A 17,604-nucleotide genomic window follows, 5' to 3' on the forward strand; every position below is an offset into this window, starting at 1 on the left:
GCTTTAGGAGGGTTTTTGTCTGCTTTGAGGCTTGTCGCCAGGGTTTTTTGGCAGACTGCTGGCCTTATTTGGCTATTGATGCTACTTTTCTCACATGGAGGTTTAAAGGACAGTTAGTAGCAGCTTGTGCAGTTAACGCACATAGTTTCGTATTTCCAGTTGCGTACGGTGTGCTGGAGACAGAGTCTGAGGAGAGCTGGACTTGGTTTCTGCATAATCTGCGTCGGGCTATTGCACATCCCAATGGGTTGGTAATTCATACAGATGCTTGCAAAGGTTTAGAAGGTCGTGGACAATGTGTTCCCTGGAGTAGAGCATAGGGAATGCATGCGTCACCTTGCTGCAAATTTTGTGAAGAAATACAAAGGAAAGGTGTATACCAACAATTTATGGCCAGCATCTTTGACTTGCAGTGTGAAGAAGCACAACTACCACTTGAGGCAGTTATACACGAATCCCGAAGTGAAGGAATACTTGTAAACACACCACTCCAAGTTATGGGCCAGAAGCCAATTCAGTGAACTGAGCAAAGTTGACTATGTGCACAATAATCTAGCAGAGTCTTTCAACTCAACGATCCGGAAACTAAAGGTTCATGATGTGATGGATTTACTTGATAGGATAAGGATAGAATACATGCAGAAATTTCATTATCGTGCAAGAATAGCCGATGCAAAATTCATGGGCCACATTATCATCCCTGTCGCGATGAATGAACCGAAGCAGAAAACAACAGGCTTGGAAATGAACATGACTCTTTACTCGGGTACCACAGCAGAGATATCATATTTGGATAAAGAGAAGAGGGAATGGAGATATCCAGTGGATTTAGAAGCTAGAACTTGCAGTTGTAGGCAATGGCAGATAACTGGGTTGCCATGCATTCATGCCTTGTTTTTCATCATTTCCCTCCCAGGTCCAGCAGGGAACATACAGCAGTATGTGCATGATTACTAATTTGTTGCAAGGTTCAAAGCCACATATGTGTATGCCTTGCCTGCTATGGAGGGAAAACAACAATGGTACATAGTGGACCTTGGATTCAACCTTTGCGCTCCAGTTCTGAAGAGAGCAGCAGGTAGACCAAGGAAGAGTCGAATCAGACCTCGCAGCGAAGGAGCTGGACTTGGAGCGAGGAAGCGTAAGTGCACAAGGTGTGTGGTCTAGTCATTTCGGTAAGTATTGTGATAGCACAGTAGATCCAGCGTTCGGAGAGTGTTTCGAGGAAGGCTTCGATGAAAATGTTGGTCAGCAGCCGGTTGCCGCAATAGATGATGAAAATGATGGTCAACAACCCCATGATTTTGACGATGATCCAAAATATCCTCCAAATGATGATTCAAGTGAGGCTCCAAATGGTGATCCAAGTGAGGCTCCAAATGGTGATCCAAGTGAGGCTCCAAATAGTGACCAACCTTCTGTCATTGTGAGTTCTGCTAGGTATGTAAATCTTGCAAATACTACTGTACATTTATCACTTGACATGATCTCATTACCCTTTATGTTTTGTACAGCTCCATGGTAGGTTTCAAGAAGATGCGCAAGGTACCGACAACCAAGAGGAGAAGAGAAGAAGCAATGAGCACAATGAGCACAAGGTGCACGAGGAGCAAAGTGATGGCAAAAAGCTTAAGGATCAAACAGAAGCCCCAACGCTATTTATGAATAATTATGAAACATTATGAATAATGTTGTATTTCTGTTGAATGGTGTTGGACCTATGTTACAACTATGTATGAATGACGTTGGACCTATGTTAGAACTTCAAATTTGACATCCTATTTGGATGGTGCAATTCTTTCGAAACTTTGGTAGGGTAAACTCACATTCATGAAAAATGTGCTAAAAAAAGCTCCAAAGGTAGGGTAAACGGCCTCATTTCTTAGCAAGGTTTTTTTCGACCTTGTCTAAATCAGCCAAATAACTTTCCTACACATATATTCTATATACAAAGACTATGTGTGCTGGTTTTTTCCTTTTTTGATTTTTTAAATTTGTTTTGCTCATTTGAATTCTGGTCAAACCTAACTTTGACCAAGATTTAAACAAGTCTAAAACATCAAAATGAAAAACTAAGCCTGGATCCTTCTTAGTCACTCCAATATGAAGCTGTGGTGAGGTTTTTGAATTTTTCAAAATGTGCTAAAAAAGAGCTCCAAAGGTAGGGTAAACGACCTCATTTCTAAGCAAGGTTTTTTTTGACCTTGTCTAAATCAGCCAAATAACTTTCCTACACATATATTCTATATAAACAGACTATGTTCGCTGGTTTTTACTTTCTTTGATTTTTTAAATTTGTTTTGCTCATTTGAATTCTGGTCAAACCTAACTTTGACCAAGATTTAAACAAGTCTAAAACATCAAAATGAAAAACTAAGTCTGGATCCTTCTTAGTTACTCCAAAATGAAATTGTGGTGATGTTTCTGAAATTTTCATGTTCATTTCTCCAAAACACTTCTCTTCACTTCATACAACAGAGTTTGAGATGGTTGAGATATCACATATGACACATGAAATTTTCGTTTAAATTTATGTAGACCTTGTTTATCAACTTAAATCGTCAATATATGACAAAAGAAGACTATGTGCGCAGGTTTTTTATTTTTTTATTTTATTTATTATGCTCATTTGAAATCTGGTCAAATCTATCCTTGACTGCCCCGCTAACCCTACTCGTCCATCTAACCCTAGTGGCGAACAAGGACCGTCGATCTAACCCTTCTAGAAGGAATCTGCAGGGAGGAGGAGGGCGATCCGCGAGATGCAATCTGATTGGCTGGGCGATTTTTTTCTCAACACGTACCGGGCACGCTGGATGGACCGTTGGGCCGTCTTGCTGGCCGGGCCTGTGAGCGCTGTTAATGCCCGTCTCAGCCTTTCCAGGCCTGCATGCATGGGAAGTGCGGTGACGTGGGAATGCATGCGCGGGAGGCGGACGTGCATGCATGCGCGGGAGGCGAGCGACGTGGCCATGCACGTATTGATTCAGATTACAGCATCGATTCAGATTGCGGTAGTGATTCAGTTAGCAGTGATGCACGCGCCCGATCAAACAGCAGCCCTATCATTTCGTTGCAGTGATTCAGATGCACGCACGTGCCCGGATACACACGCACGCGCCCCATCGTTTCTGTGCCAAAACTTAACGGATACACACACGCGCGTCCGGATTCACACACACCGTTCGCATCCCTTCTTTCTTCCTCTCCCACTCACACGCCTATTTATATGCCTCTCTTCCTCTCCCACGCGCCACCCAAGCCAAATCCATTCTCTCCAACTTCAAACACCCAAGCGACCGAGCCCTCATCCTCTCCATGTGAATATGCAGTACAACACCCACCGGGCATGCTCATGGAGACGGAGCTCCGTGTGTGGGTGACTTCCAGGTGGATGGGGTCCGTCGAGCTCACTCACGCCTTCCTCAGAGCCGGCTATGCCCACCTCCCACGGGGCTCGCCTAGGATGTTCCACGAGGTTCGTGACCGCGCCGGCATCCTCCTACTGCTCACGGTCACCTTTGCCAACCCGTTTGACACGCGCGAGCTCCTCGGCCAAGTGTATTGGTGCGGCTGCGAGTCCATCTTCTTCACGGTGTACAACATCTTCACCAACTACGAGTGTATCTTCCCCACCGAAAACCAGACGCACTCCCTTCCCTACAACGAGGAGGAGCGAAGTTGAAGACGGTGTTGAAGGGGCGCGGCCAAGGTGGAAGAAAGGTCAAGATGAAGATGTTCAAGAAGGGGTGCGAGCCCGGAGTGAAGTTGTTCATCAAGCTCGTCATGTTTTAGTTTTATCGTTTTTATTTTGTTGCTTTTCTATGTCGTGCGTGCCTTGTCGGTCGTATCCCTGGACTTATCTATGTAGGGTACCCATCTATGTAAGGGTACGGTGGGTTGCATCTTATCTTTCTAAGTTATTATGTGTGTTCAAAAATGTTCGTGCCCAAAGATATCATTTCTTCCCTAAACCAAGTCATGAACTAACATACACATGTTCCCTTTAAATCCTAAACCAAGTGTCACTCTAACCAGAATCATGTGGCAGTGCAAACATACGTTTCCAACCTTCCAAAAGTTCAGTATAAAACAAAGGAAAACCACTCAAACGCGTGTGCAAAATTAAACCCTAAACCAAGTCACGGTCTCACTATGTATAGTTTGCTTCCCTATCCATGTCAAAGTCTTTCCATCTGGCCTAGCGGTTACCAGCGCAGCCCTAAACGCCACAAACCCACGCGGTCTTGGGTTCGAGTCCCAGCCGCACCAATTTTTTTGTGCATTTTCTACCCATCATTTTTTTAGACAAATTATTTTTTTCTCAATGTAATACCCTTCAAAATTGTTCACTAATTTTGGCACCAGGTGTAAACCTCTACCAGAGCTGAGGCACATTTCCATGACATTTTGGTCTTTGATTTAAATCACAATGTATTTGAATTGGAGTAATTAAATTGGTATTAAATATTTAACAGCTCCAAAAAAATTCTAAACTTAATTGTTTGGCTTTGGAATAATTCAATTAGCTTCCACAAAAACTTTCAGAATTAAACAAAATGATTTACTACCTAAACTAAATCAGAACAGAAAACAGAAAAACACGCAAAAGATCTCATTTGCCCACCCCCGAATGGGCCTAGTTGGATGCAGTTGGCCCATTAGTCTAGCCGGCACTTGGCTCTCCACTCTGAATTTTGCCCATAGAGAAACCTTTTTTACAGAAAGGCAGAGCAGAGACCTGCATTTCATTGATCAAACTTTCTGAATTTCTCATTTCTTCTCCCTTTTTTCAACATATTTAAATGTTGGTAATTTTTTCTCCATTTTTTCAACATTTAAACAACTTTGACGAACATTTAAACAAGGTGAATTTCTCATACAATTTCAAGCTTACAAATTCCTCCATAATTCATGCCTTTCCATACAATTTCAACATTACACCCAATACGATTACCATACCTACAAATGCCCAAAATTAATTGCAAATGGGTATTTGTGCTTGATCTTTGAGCTTCCTAACCTTCTTCTTCAACATCCTAAGCTCAACAGCTAGCTCTCTGTCATTGCGTGCTTCACCCTCCGTCTCTTCTTCCGGATCTCGTGTTGCGGCCACTACCATTCGTGGCAGCATGGGCAACCATTCTTCATGCTCTTCTTGCAGTTCATTCATCAGAGTCTTAGCCAGAGCATCGACCCAAATGAAGAAACATTTCACCTGCATGAACGCCAAACAGATCAACCGTATTGCTCAAAGACCCCGACCATGCAAATGGTGCAATTGCCCCGATTCTTACCACATTCTAGCTGCACATGTAGAACGGACGATTATGGTTCTTCAGTGTGTGAGAAACCTTCCGATCAATGCCCGCCCGGCACCCGCGGACAGACGAAGATCGACATCTCCACGTGCGCAGGCTCTGGATCCGCGAGGTGGCACGGGAGCTTGAAGAAGACATCGAGCTCGGAGCCGAAGGGGATCTCAACGCCGCCATGCCCTCACAACAATCTTCCCACCGCCGCGCTCTCTGTCGCCGTGGTCACCGCCGCGCTCTCTGTCGCCCGCTCTCTCTGTCGCCGTGGTCACCGCCGCTCTCTCTATCGCCCACGCCCAGCTCCCCAGCCTAGCTGATTGTTGCTCACTGCTGCGAGCTCCGGGGACGCGCGCCGCCGCTTATATCGCACACCCGCAACGGCTCTTTGCTCAACGGCTCTTTGCTGGGTCCCACAAGCCACGAGAGCAATGGTCTGATCATGTAGCGCCTCTACCGCCTGGTCCCACCTGTAAGGGCAGAGTCAAAACGTTGACCTGACGGAGACGACAGTGTTCACGGAACGAGTCGGTGCGGACAGACTAGGGGCAAAACTGAGCACGATTCACACTCAGGACAAAACTGAGCACAGAGACACCACTGAAGGTAAAAGGATAATTAACCCTATACAATATTGCCTTTATACATTTATTTATGACAAATTTTAGCATGCTTCCTCTTGTTAGCGCCGCCTCCTCGCAGCGCCGCATCGTCTTCCTCCCTCTCGTTGCATCTCACAACTCTCCTGAGGTTTCTCTCTTCTCTTCTCTCACAAACAAACACATGGTGATGAACTTTACACACACACACATATACACCAAGGAAGAACACACAGGCTTTGCCGAGACTCTCCCTTGGCACCCACAAGCACTAGATTGTTTTCTCAGCCCACACGGCCTCATTTCTATTCAACTCAAAGTAGTATATATACACAAGCTTTAGGCTCCTGCCATGCACTTCACGCACCACTAGAGCCACTACTCCACTAGTTTCTCCATGATCCACATGACTCTGCATGCAGCTAACTAACTTGACTCAGCTCGGTTACTACCTCCACCAAGCGAACTCTATGCAACTAACTAACCACACTGCATGCATGCTGACTAAACTGATTCACCAATTCCCTCGGCTAGTACTAGTACACCCTGTTGGCCTCAGCACTTGCACCGCAGCTTCATGCAGCACGCACACTCGCCACGGCGCAGCGTCCCGCATGTCCCGCACGCACCTGACATGCCCGACGAGCCCGACCGCACCAGACGCCGTGGCTTATTCCAACACACACCCCTAAGCCACGGCCTCGCCGTCCATCCTGACAGGACTCCGGCCTCTCGTCGACTGCCACGGAGAACGCCCTTCTTCACCTCCGGCGACACACGCCGCAGCTTCTCTTCTCGGCGCACTGACGCCGCCGGCTGCAACTACGGCCGATTTCCTCAAGCATGAACTCGAGCCACACCTGTTACAATGCATACGGGGTTTCTTAGACCCTGGGGCGCGCCAGGGCATGTACCCTACGCCCCAGTCCACGCCGAGCGCCTGGTCCGACCCGCTCTGCCCACTCCCGCGACATGCATGCACACGTCCGGGTCGTGCGAGCCCGCCTAGGACCAACTCAACGCTCCCCCCGATCTCGCCAACAGAATGCACACAAGCTGCACTCATGCACGGACACGTCCGTGCACACCGCACGCACGACCCGCCGTGGACCCGACGCGCCCAGTGTGCCTGGCGCGCGCCCATACACGCGCCCGACGCGACAAGCTCGTTGCCATGGTTGCTGCCGTCCGACGGCACCGTGTTCTTCCAGCACGAGCAACCGCAGATGCCGTGCAACGCGGCCACCTCGCCGGCCGCTGTCGCACACCGCCGCCGATGCAGCTACCGCCGCGTTGCACCCCGTCGAGCGCCACTCACTGCCACCGCCGAAACCCGCAGCTCCGTGCGCCGCCGTGCCGCGTCTCCGTGACTCGCGCCACTGCGCCTCCACGGCCGTCGCGCCGAGCTGCCGCGGCCTCTGCGCAACCACGCAGCTCCTCCGCGACCTCCTCGCCTCCTCGACCGCCGCTCCTCGTCGCGCGCACGGCATCACGCCGCACCACCGCGGACTCGTCGCCCGTCGTAGTCGCCACGCGCTCTCCGCGCGTCACAGCCTCCATGTGCGCTGCGCGCTCCGCGGACGCCGCCGCGCGCCACGGCCGCCCCTCGAACTTGGCTCTGGATACCAAATGTTGGCGCCGCCTCCTCGCAGCGCCGCGTCGTCTTCCTCCCTCTCGTTGCATCTCACAACTCTCCTGAGGTTTCTCTCTTCTCTTCTCTCACAAACACACACATGGTGATGGACTTTACACACACACACGCATATACACCAAGGAAGAACACACAGGGTTTGCCGAGACTCTCCCTTGGCACCCACAAGCACCACATTGTTTTCTCAGCCCACACGGCCTCATTTCCATTCAACTCAAAGTAGTATATATACACAAGCTTTAGGCTCCTGCCATGCACTTCACGCACCACTAGAGCCACTACTCCACTAGTTTCTCCATGATCCACATGACTCTGCATGCAGCTAACTAACTTGACTCAGCTCGGTTACTATACCTCCACCAAGCGAACAACTAACTAACCACACTGCATGCATGCTGACTAAACTGATTCACCAATTCCCTCGGCTAGTACTAGTACACCCTGTTGGCCTCAGCACTTGCACCGCAGCTTCACGCAGCACGCACACTCGCCACGGCGCAGCGTCCCGCACGTCCCGCGCGCACCTGACACGCCCGACGAGCCCAACCACACCAGACGCCGTGGCTTATTCCAACACCTCTTACCTCCCTTTTCACATGACGTGAGGGGGGTTGTACCGAAGCTGGATTCTCTGTTGGCATGGGCGAAGGGAGGGGGTTGTGGTGGACTGGTGGTGGTGGCCGGAGGCATCCGCGATCATCGCCCGCGAGAGCGAGCCGGCAGGCACGGGCGTGATCACTTAGGCAAGAACAACTGCTTCTAGTTCCTATCGCATAGTTTATTGTTTCTTCTCTGCTCAGCTGATCTCCCTCTACATTCCTTGTACTTTCCCCCACTTACCATCGCACGAGCTGCTTCTGCCGGATTTCATGGAGGCCGCGATTGCATGGCTGGTGCAGACCATCTTTGCAACCCTCCTGGTCGACAAGATGGAAGAGTGGACTCGGCAAGTCGGGCTTGCCGACGACGTCGAGAGGCTTCAGTCTGAGGCCGAGAGAGTCGAGATGGTGGTGGCTGAGGGCGGCCGGGAACAGGCCGTTGTCCCGGGCTCTCACTCGTCTCAAGGAGCTGCTCTATGACGCCGACGACATTGTCGACGAGCTCGACTACTACAGGCTCCAACAGCAGGTGGAAGGAGGTACGCCTACTGCCACTGTTGACGATCATTCAAGCAGGATCATGCCGACTCCCCTTGATTTTCTAGTACATGTTGTTTCTAGCACAGCCACAGTTGACGATGCCCAAGGCGTGCACGCACAAGAGCGAGTAGATCCATCAAGGGGCAATTCTGATATACCCACCAGTAGCCGTGGCGGCAAGAAACGACGGTCCAAGGCATGGGAAAATTTTGATGTCACAGAAGAAGATGACAGCGAAAAGCCTGTCAAAGCGAGATGTAAGCATTGCCTGACGGAGGTCAAGTGCGGAACCATGAACGGGACCTCCGGGATGCACAACCATAACAGGATTTGTAAGAAGAAACCAGCTGAACAAAATGGCCACCCACCAAACCCATCAAGGTAGCTAAACGATCTTGCATTTGCATATCTTTTAAAATCATTTGCATACATCAGTTTAAATATCCACCACGAATATCTTTTAAAACCCAATGTCAAAGTGACCAACCACCAGCATAATTGCATAAATGTCTATGGTCAGGAATCCCATACCTTGCATAGTTACATCTGGCGCGTTTTTAAATTTTGTTATGTAATCTAGTTTAACAGTACAACAGTGATCCTTCCATTGTCTAAAGTTAAGAGACTGCTATGGTTCTAATATGTAGCACATTTTTGACAGTCTTTTTCTTACTGCAGCACCGGTGATGCTACTGCGAATGCAACATCCGTTCTAGTCGGTGATTCATCTGGCAGAAAAAGAAGGAGAACGAGTGAGGAGCCGGTCCAAATCCTTGCAGCTAATACAGATACCCCTTGGGACAAAGCCGAATTATCAAACAGGATGCAACAAATAACAGATCAGTTACAAGTCATCCGAGGGGAGGCGAGCGAGGTTCTGAAGCTATATGGATTAGACTCCGCTTCAAGTTCGATTCACAGCGCGAGTACAACCGCAAACCAGCACCTAAGAACATCAAGTCTCGCTCCACGAAAAGTGTATGGGAGAGTTGTAGAAAGAAACTACATCATGAAGTTGATCGCAGAAAATAAATCTGATGGTATAACTGTTCTACCTATTGTAGGCATTGCAGGTGTTGGGAAGAGCTTCTACGAGCTAGCCAGCTATCTTCTCCCGCGCAAAAGCTGGTTATGAGTGCGGTAAGGGCTGCCATGGACTTCGATTTTTCTTGGCCGAGGTGTCGGGCGAGCCACTCGTCCCGGACGCTGTGCTTGAAGGCCGCAAGGGCTTCGGCATCCGGACAATCGAAAATTTGGTTCTTTTTAATTAAGAACCTGGTCCAGAGCTTCCGGGCTAACTCTCCGGGCTGCTGGACTATGTGACTAAGGTCATTGGCATCTGGAGGCCAGATATAGCTAACTTGGAAGTTGTCTCTAAAGGCATCTTCCAAATCTTCCCAACTACCAATAAAGTTTTCTGGGAGGCTGTTTAGCCAGTGCCGTGCTGGTCCCTTGAGTTTCAGGGGAGGTACTTGATGTCATGGAGATCGTCACCGCGAGCCATGTGTATATGGAGAAGAAAATCTTCGATCCAGACTGCGGGATCAGTCGTTCCGTCGTATGATTCAATGTTCACGGGTTTAAACCCTTTTAGGAACTGGTGCTCCATTATCTCATCGGTGAAGCATAGGGGTTGTGCAGCGCCTTTGTATCAGGCAACGTCACGGCGCAGTTCGGATGAAGTCTGTATGCGGTTTTCAGCCCGGGTGAGGTTGTGCTTGTCGCGCCAGGCCTGATGGCCGTCTTCTCGCGCTGGGGCACGCCCCCTTGATCCATAGATTGATCTGGTCTGACCGGCTCTATTGTCCAACTCCTGTCATAGGTCGTAGGTGTATCCTGGAGCCGCTGTCTCTCTGCCTCTACTGCGAGGTGGTGCGGGTTGGTGTTCGGACTGAGTGGCCGCTCTATCCTGTCCGCGTGGTGGTCGGTCGGGTACGTCAGCAGCTTAGTATTTTGGCGGTATTGGCTCTAGGGCCTCATCGTCAAATTGTGGTAGTAGCTTGCGCTTCGGGTAGCTCTTTGTTGGGCGTTCGAGGCCGTATTCTTCGGTTGCGAGGACCTTAGTCCATCTGTCGTTGAGCGTATCCTGCTCGGCTTGGAGCTGTTGCTGCTTCTTTTTTAGGCTTCTTGCAGTTGCGATTAGCTGGCGCTTAAAGCGTTCTTACTCAAGGGGTTCCTTTGGCACGATGAAATCTTCGTCGCCGAGGCTCACATCATCCTCGGATATTGGTAGATAGTTACTATCTTCCGAGTCCTTGTTCCCGATCGGGTCGTCGGGGTTAACTTGCCCCTCCTCCCAATCATCTTGTTCGGATGTTGGTTCGACGGGGGCTTCTTGGTATTCGGCATTCTCCTTAGTATTATTGTCTCCGGTGCCGGTATTGCTGTCTTTTTCGCGACGCGATTTCGAGCGGCGCCGCTGACGTCGACGCTTTGGTGCTGCCTCGACAGGCTTGTCCTCGATTGGACCGTTCCCACCATCGTCGTCATCCTCTTTGGGTGTGTCCACCATGTACACGTCATATGTGGAAGTGGCCGTTCAGCGTCCGGTGAACGGCGGGATTTGGCCTTGCTCATCTCCGGCAAGGTCGTCCATATCGTCGATGTCTTCGGAGGCATAGTCTCGCATGTCGGTTAAGTCCTCGACGGTGGCTATGAAGTGGGTGGTGGGTGGGACGTAAAATTCCCCGCTCTCAGCCCCTAGTCTTGGCTGGGCATAGTTCGGTAATGATTCCTCTGTAATGGCGAGGGATCACATTAGGTCCAGAGCCTCGCTTAAGGGCGAGGATTGGACGGGAAGGCAAGAGTCCTTGGCGCTAAGTGAGGCGAAAGCCTCCTGGTCGCGCTCGCTTGCCGCAGACCTCGAGAGTCCGGAGTCAATATCCGGGACGAGTCCGGCGTTTCAGTGACGAGGGGAGTCCGGCTAGACTCCGGGCTTGCCAGCGACACAGTCCCATCTGGATTTGCGGTAGTAAGCTCTGTAATTGTAGAGAGTCCGGTGGGTTCCAAACTCCCATCTTCGGACCTAGCAGTTACCTCCGGATCTAAGGCCAGAGCGGCGGTCAGCGTCGCGAACCCTTCAAAGATCAAGTCTCCTCGGATATCAGCGACATAATTCAGATTTCCAAAACTGATTTGATGACCAGGGGCGTAGCTGTCGATCTGCTCAGGGTGGCCAATCGAGTTGGCGCGCAGAGCGAAGCCGCCGAATACGAAGATTTGGCTGGGGAGAAAAGTCTCCCTCAAGGAGGCTTTGTTGTGGATGATCGATGGAGCCATCGAACCTTATACCGACGGCACAGTGGACCTCTCAATGAAAGCACCAATGTCGGTGTCAAAATCGGCAGATCTCGGGTAGGGGGTCCTGAACTGTGTGTCTGAGGATCGAAGGTAACAGGAGACAGGGGACACAATGTTTACCCAGGTTCGGGCCCTCTTAATGGAGGTAATACCCTACTTCCTGCTTGATTGACTTTGATGAGTATAGGGGTTACAAAAGTTGATCTACCTCGAGATCGTAATGGCTAAACCCTAGATGTCTAGCCTGTATGATTTTGTGGTTGCCTCCACGGACTAAACCCTTTGGTTTATATAGACACTGGAGGGGCTAGGGTTGTACAAAGTCGGTTTACAGAGAAATGAAACTACATATCCGAACGCCAAGCTTGCCATCCACGCAAAGGAGAGTCCCATCCGGACACGGGGGAAGGCCTTCCATCTTGTATCTTCACGGCCCATCAGTCCGGCCCGGGTCACATAGCCCGGACGCCCGAGGAGCCCATAATCCAGGACTCCCTCAATGGCATGGTAAGATTTTTTACTATTACGACATTCGTGCATCTTTTGCATATATTCTTCTAAAGCTAAAGTACATTGCTAACTAAGATGTTATTATTATGTTTTTAAACAGAAAATCCCAAAGGATTGTGTGCTTAATCTGATGTTTCCGAAAGGACGACTTGATGTTATTAGCTTACGGACATATCTGCCTAGGCGTCACAACTGTTCATACCGGATTTCTAAAACCAATCAAGACATGACAATCAAAGAATGGAAAAAATGTATGGACAATCATAGGGAGCTACTTGGAACCAAGATTGTGCGAAGCGCAAGAATTGGAGACAGGATAGTCTCCATTCTCCATAATGGAGAGTCAGGGCCTATCTTGTTTTATGCCATTTTACCTTAGAGAGGGTAGTAAGTCCTATGGGAGAGGAGTAGGTCCTAGGTACAATCTGTTATTATGTGCTAAAATGTGTTAGAGTTGATGATGATGAGGAGGACGAGTTGTGATTATGACTAGTGACCAAGTTGTTAAATCATGTCTCATGGACAAAAATGATGATCATGAGGAGTTGTTATATGACAATGATGTATTATGATGATAAGTTGTTAATGATATGATGATGATGACGATGAGTTATTATATCATTGGGTGAAAGAAGCGTGGATTAGTTTCAAGTGGATGGATCCTAAGTGATCAAGTCATGGATTATCATGATAATCCATGACTTGGTCACTTAGGATCCATCCACTTGAAACTAATCCACGGTTCTTTCACCAAGTGATTTAATAACTCATTATCATGTATTAACAATCTCAAAATGGCTACTGTATGAAAACTTGTATAATGGTGTAAGAATACGACATAAAAAAAAGAAATAGAATACGGAATAATAGTACTAGCGCAGGTAGAGAGGAGTGCTACTAGTAATTACCAGTAGCGCTTTCTGAGAGAAGCACTACTACTAAGTAGCTATAGCAGTAGCGCGGGTAACCAACACTACTGCTAACCTTTAGCTGTAGCGTCGTAGCAGTAGCGCGGTACCCCGCACTACTGCTAGGCTTTTCCCTAGTAGTGGATAGGGATGGTTCAAATATGTGTTCACGACAGTGGGTTTTAACCGTCTGTGATGACCCAATCTGCACTAATACTAATGCTCATTTCAACAATTTCTCTCCACGTGGGAAACCACACGGCTAATGAACGAGAAAACGGACTACAATCCACGCACACGCTGGACAACCACTGGATCATAATCGTACTATTGTCGGTGAGGGGCTTGTCTTATTTCTTCCATTCGAAGAGAGACCCTCAAGAGCCTTGGACCAAATTGAAGGAGGTTCTAAGTGATTCTCTATGAAAGTGTAAGAACTACAATGAAATGATAACAATCATTCAGAATTCAAGTTCATCACGATCCTTGTTCCTACCAAGAACCAAATGTCAAAACCTCCCAAAGATCTGGCAACTATGCAAGGCCATCATGGACAACGTTTTTTGGCAGAAAAGCCATTTTTTGCAAAATGCTAGCCAAATCATCAAGTGGCCTCAGAAGCAGGAGAGGGACATGGACATAGGGGAATTCTTACGAGAGCATGAGCGCCTACAAAAGGGCCACAATCCTCAACAAGGAGGTTGTTAATAAGGACGGGAAGTTCCACTGCAAGCCAGAGCTAGAAAAAGAATGACTTGCCTGAGTTGAACACATGTTCTCGTCAATTGCCGGTGATAATCCTGATGACCCACAAGTATAGGGGATCAATTGTAGCTCTTTTCCATAAGTAAGAGTGTCGAACCCAACGAGGAGCAGAAGGAAATGACAAATAGTTTTCAGTAAGGTAATGTCTGCAAATGCTGAAATTGTAAGTAGCAGAGTAGTTTGATGGCCAGGTAAATTGTAACGAGCAAGTAATGATAGTAGTAACAAAACTGCAGCAAGGTAGCCCAATCCTTTTTAGGCAAAGGATAGGCCAAAATGGTCTCTTATGATAAGCAAAGCGTTCTTGAGGGTACACGGGAATTTTATCTAGTCACTTTCATCATGTTGGTTCGATTTGTGTCCGCTACTTTGATAATTTGATATGTGGGTGGACTGGTGCTTAGGTGCTGTCCTTACTTGAACAAGCCTCCTACTTATGATTAACCCTCGTGCAAGCATCCGCAACTACGAGAAAAGTATTAAGAATAAATTCCAACCATAGCATTAAACTTTTGGATCCAATCGGCCCTTACGGAATAGCGCATAAACTGGGGTTTAAGCTTCTGTCACTCTGGCAACCCATCATCTAATTACTAATCCACAATGCATTCCCTTAGGCCCAAATATGGTGAAGTGTCATGTAGTCGACGTTCACATGACACCACTAAGGGAATCACAACATACATACTATCAAAATATCAAACACATATCAAGTTCACATGATTACTTGCAACATGATTTTTTTGACTATAAACTTGCAACATGATTTCTCCCGTGACCTCAAGAACAAAAGTAACTACTCACAAGTGATAAACATGCTCAAGATCAGAGGGGTATTAAATAGCATAATGGATGTGAACATATAATCTTCCACCAAATAAACCATCTAGTGATCAACTACAAGATGTAATCAACACTACTAGTCACCCACAAGCACCAATCTATAGTTCCGGTAACAAGATTGAACACAAGAGATGAACTGGGGTTTGAGAGAAGTTGGTGCTGTTGAAGATGTTGATGGAGATGCCCTGCCCAAGATGGGATGGTTGTTGGTGATGATGATGACGATGATTTCCCCCTCCGGGAGGGAAGTTCCCCCGGCGGAATCGCTCCACCGGAGGGCAAAGTGCTCCTGCCCAAGTTCCGCCTCGAGGCAGCGGCGCTTCATCCCGAAGGTCCTCCTCTGATTTTTTTTCTAGGTCATAACGACTTATATACCAGAAGATGGGCACCGGAGGTGGGCCTAGGTCAGCACAACCCACCAGGGCGCGCCTGGGCTCCCTGGCGCGCCCAGGTGGGTTGTGCCCACCTGGTGGGCCCCCTCTGGTAGTTATTTGCTCCAATAATTCTTAAATATTCCATAAAAATTCCTCGTGAAGTTTCAGCTTGTTTGGAGTTGTGCAGAATGGGTGGCCTGGCGTAGCTTTTCCAGGTCCAGATTTCTAGCTACCGGAATTCTCCCTCTTGGTGTGTAACTTGCAAATTATGAGAGAAAAGGCATTAGAATTACTCCAAAAAGCATTATTATGGATAAAAACATTATAAATAACAGTAAGAAAACATGATACAAAATGTACGTATCAACTCCCCCAAGCTTAGACCTCACTTGCCCTCAAGCGAAAACCGAAATTGAAAAACATGTCCACATGCTTTGAGAGAGAGGTGTCGATAAAAATGAAATACAGACATAGAAGCATCATGTTGATTATTATAACAGCAACAAATTTAAACTTAAGACTTTCATCATAGAAATTTTATCATACACTTCTCATGAATAAGTAATAGTTCATCACACAATCGAAGTATAAAGCAAAAACTCTATTAGAAACCAACAAACTATGTTCTCAGTAAACTTTGCAACTACAATTCATCATCTTTTCAGGAAGGGTCACGTGTCGGAGCCTTTAGGCAAGTCCACATACTAAACCATCATATAGTCATTCATAATTGCTAACACTCACCTCATACTCATGAACAAAACATTTCAATCGGACACATAGAAAGATAGGGGCTTATAGTTTAGCCTCCCAACATACTCACCTAAAGGGTGATGTCAACAATAATAACTTATGCCATCCATATTCAACTGGACATATGTGCCTAGATCTTTCCTCACCACATGATGCTTGCCAAAGGAGAAAAATAAAAGGAATAGAGAGAAAAACTTTGACTCTTGCATAAAAGTAAAAGATAGTCCCTTCGCGAAGGGAAGCAGAGGTTGGCATGCGCTTATTTGTTTGTATGCTCAATCCCTTAGTGCAAAAGAACGTCACGTTGTGTTGCCCCTTAAGATGACAACATTTATTATGCAGTCTGTCGCTTTTATTCGTTGCTATCCAAGTTCGTACAACGCTCAATTTTCTCTTACAATAAATGATCTCACACTTTTAGAAGCAATATTTATTGCCTTATTGCACCGATGACAACTTACTTGAAGGATCTTACTCAATCCATAGGTAGGTATGGTGGACTCTCGAAAATAGGATTTGGGTTTAAGGGTTTTTGGATGCACAAGTAGTACATCTACTTAGTGCGGAACTTTTGGCTAGCAAAGATAGGGGCAAGCACCACATGTTAAGGGATCCATGACAATATGACTTCTATGTGAATATGAACAAACATAAATCATTGCGTTGTCTTCCTTGTCCAATGTCAACAATTTTGGCATATAGTATTTTGATGAGGGCCCACAATCACAAATGAATTCTAGGATAGTACATTTATATGTGAATCTTCTCTTCCCTTATTAATTCTTTCATGAGTTGCATCATTGACTAATGCTATGTTTGTCAATCTCTAATAAAATTTTCTACTTATACTTTTCCTTATGTGGTGCCATCACCTACCATAAGATTAGCATATGATCTTTTTCATTCTTTTATTTTCTTTCCTTTCTATTTATTTCATTTCCTTTTATTTGCAACATGAAAGTAAAGAAAGCAAAAACTCAATCTAAACTGTTATTATATAACCTGCACATGATTACAAAGATAGATCAGTAAGCAAACTCTCAAAAAGAAAGGATCGAACTAAACTTTTATTTCATCTAAAGCAAAAAGATCGAACTGAGATAAGTAAAAGTGAAAAGATAGTGGGATGATACAATACCGGGGCACCTCCCCCAAGCTTGGCGGAAGCCAAGGCGAGTGCCCATACCCGATACTCAATTCTCCTTTGGTGGTGAAGAAGGTGATGTTGGTGATGAAGAAGAGATCTTGTCCTCAGCTTTCCATGGCAGTGGTCCACCATCATAAGAGGAGGGGTGAGTTTCACTAGTCCTGCAAGTAGCAGCCAAGCTCATACCTTTAAACCTCGCCTCATATCCAAAGACTTGGTTTTGAAGATCATAGATCTGGCTATGGAGGAAATTGATTTGCTCGTTGAGGGTGAAGACGATGTCCTTCATGGGCTTGCCATCCA

This window comes from Aegilops tauschii, chromosome 2 (assembly GCF_002575655.3).
Source record: "Aegilops tauschii subsp. strangulata cultivar AL8/78 chromosome 2, Aet v6.0, whole genome shotgun sequence".
NCBI lineage: Eukaryota > Viridiplantae > Streptophyta > Magnoliopsida > Poales > Poaceae > Aegilops > Aegilops tauschii.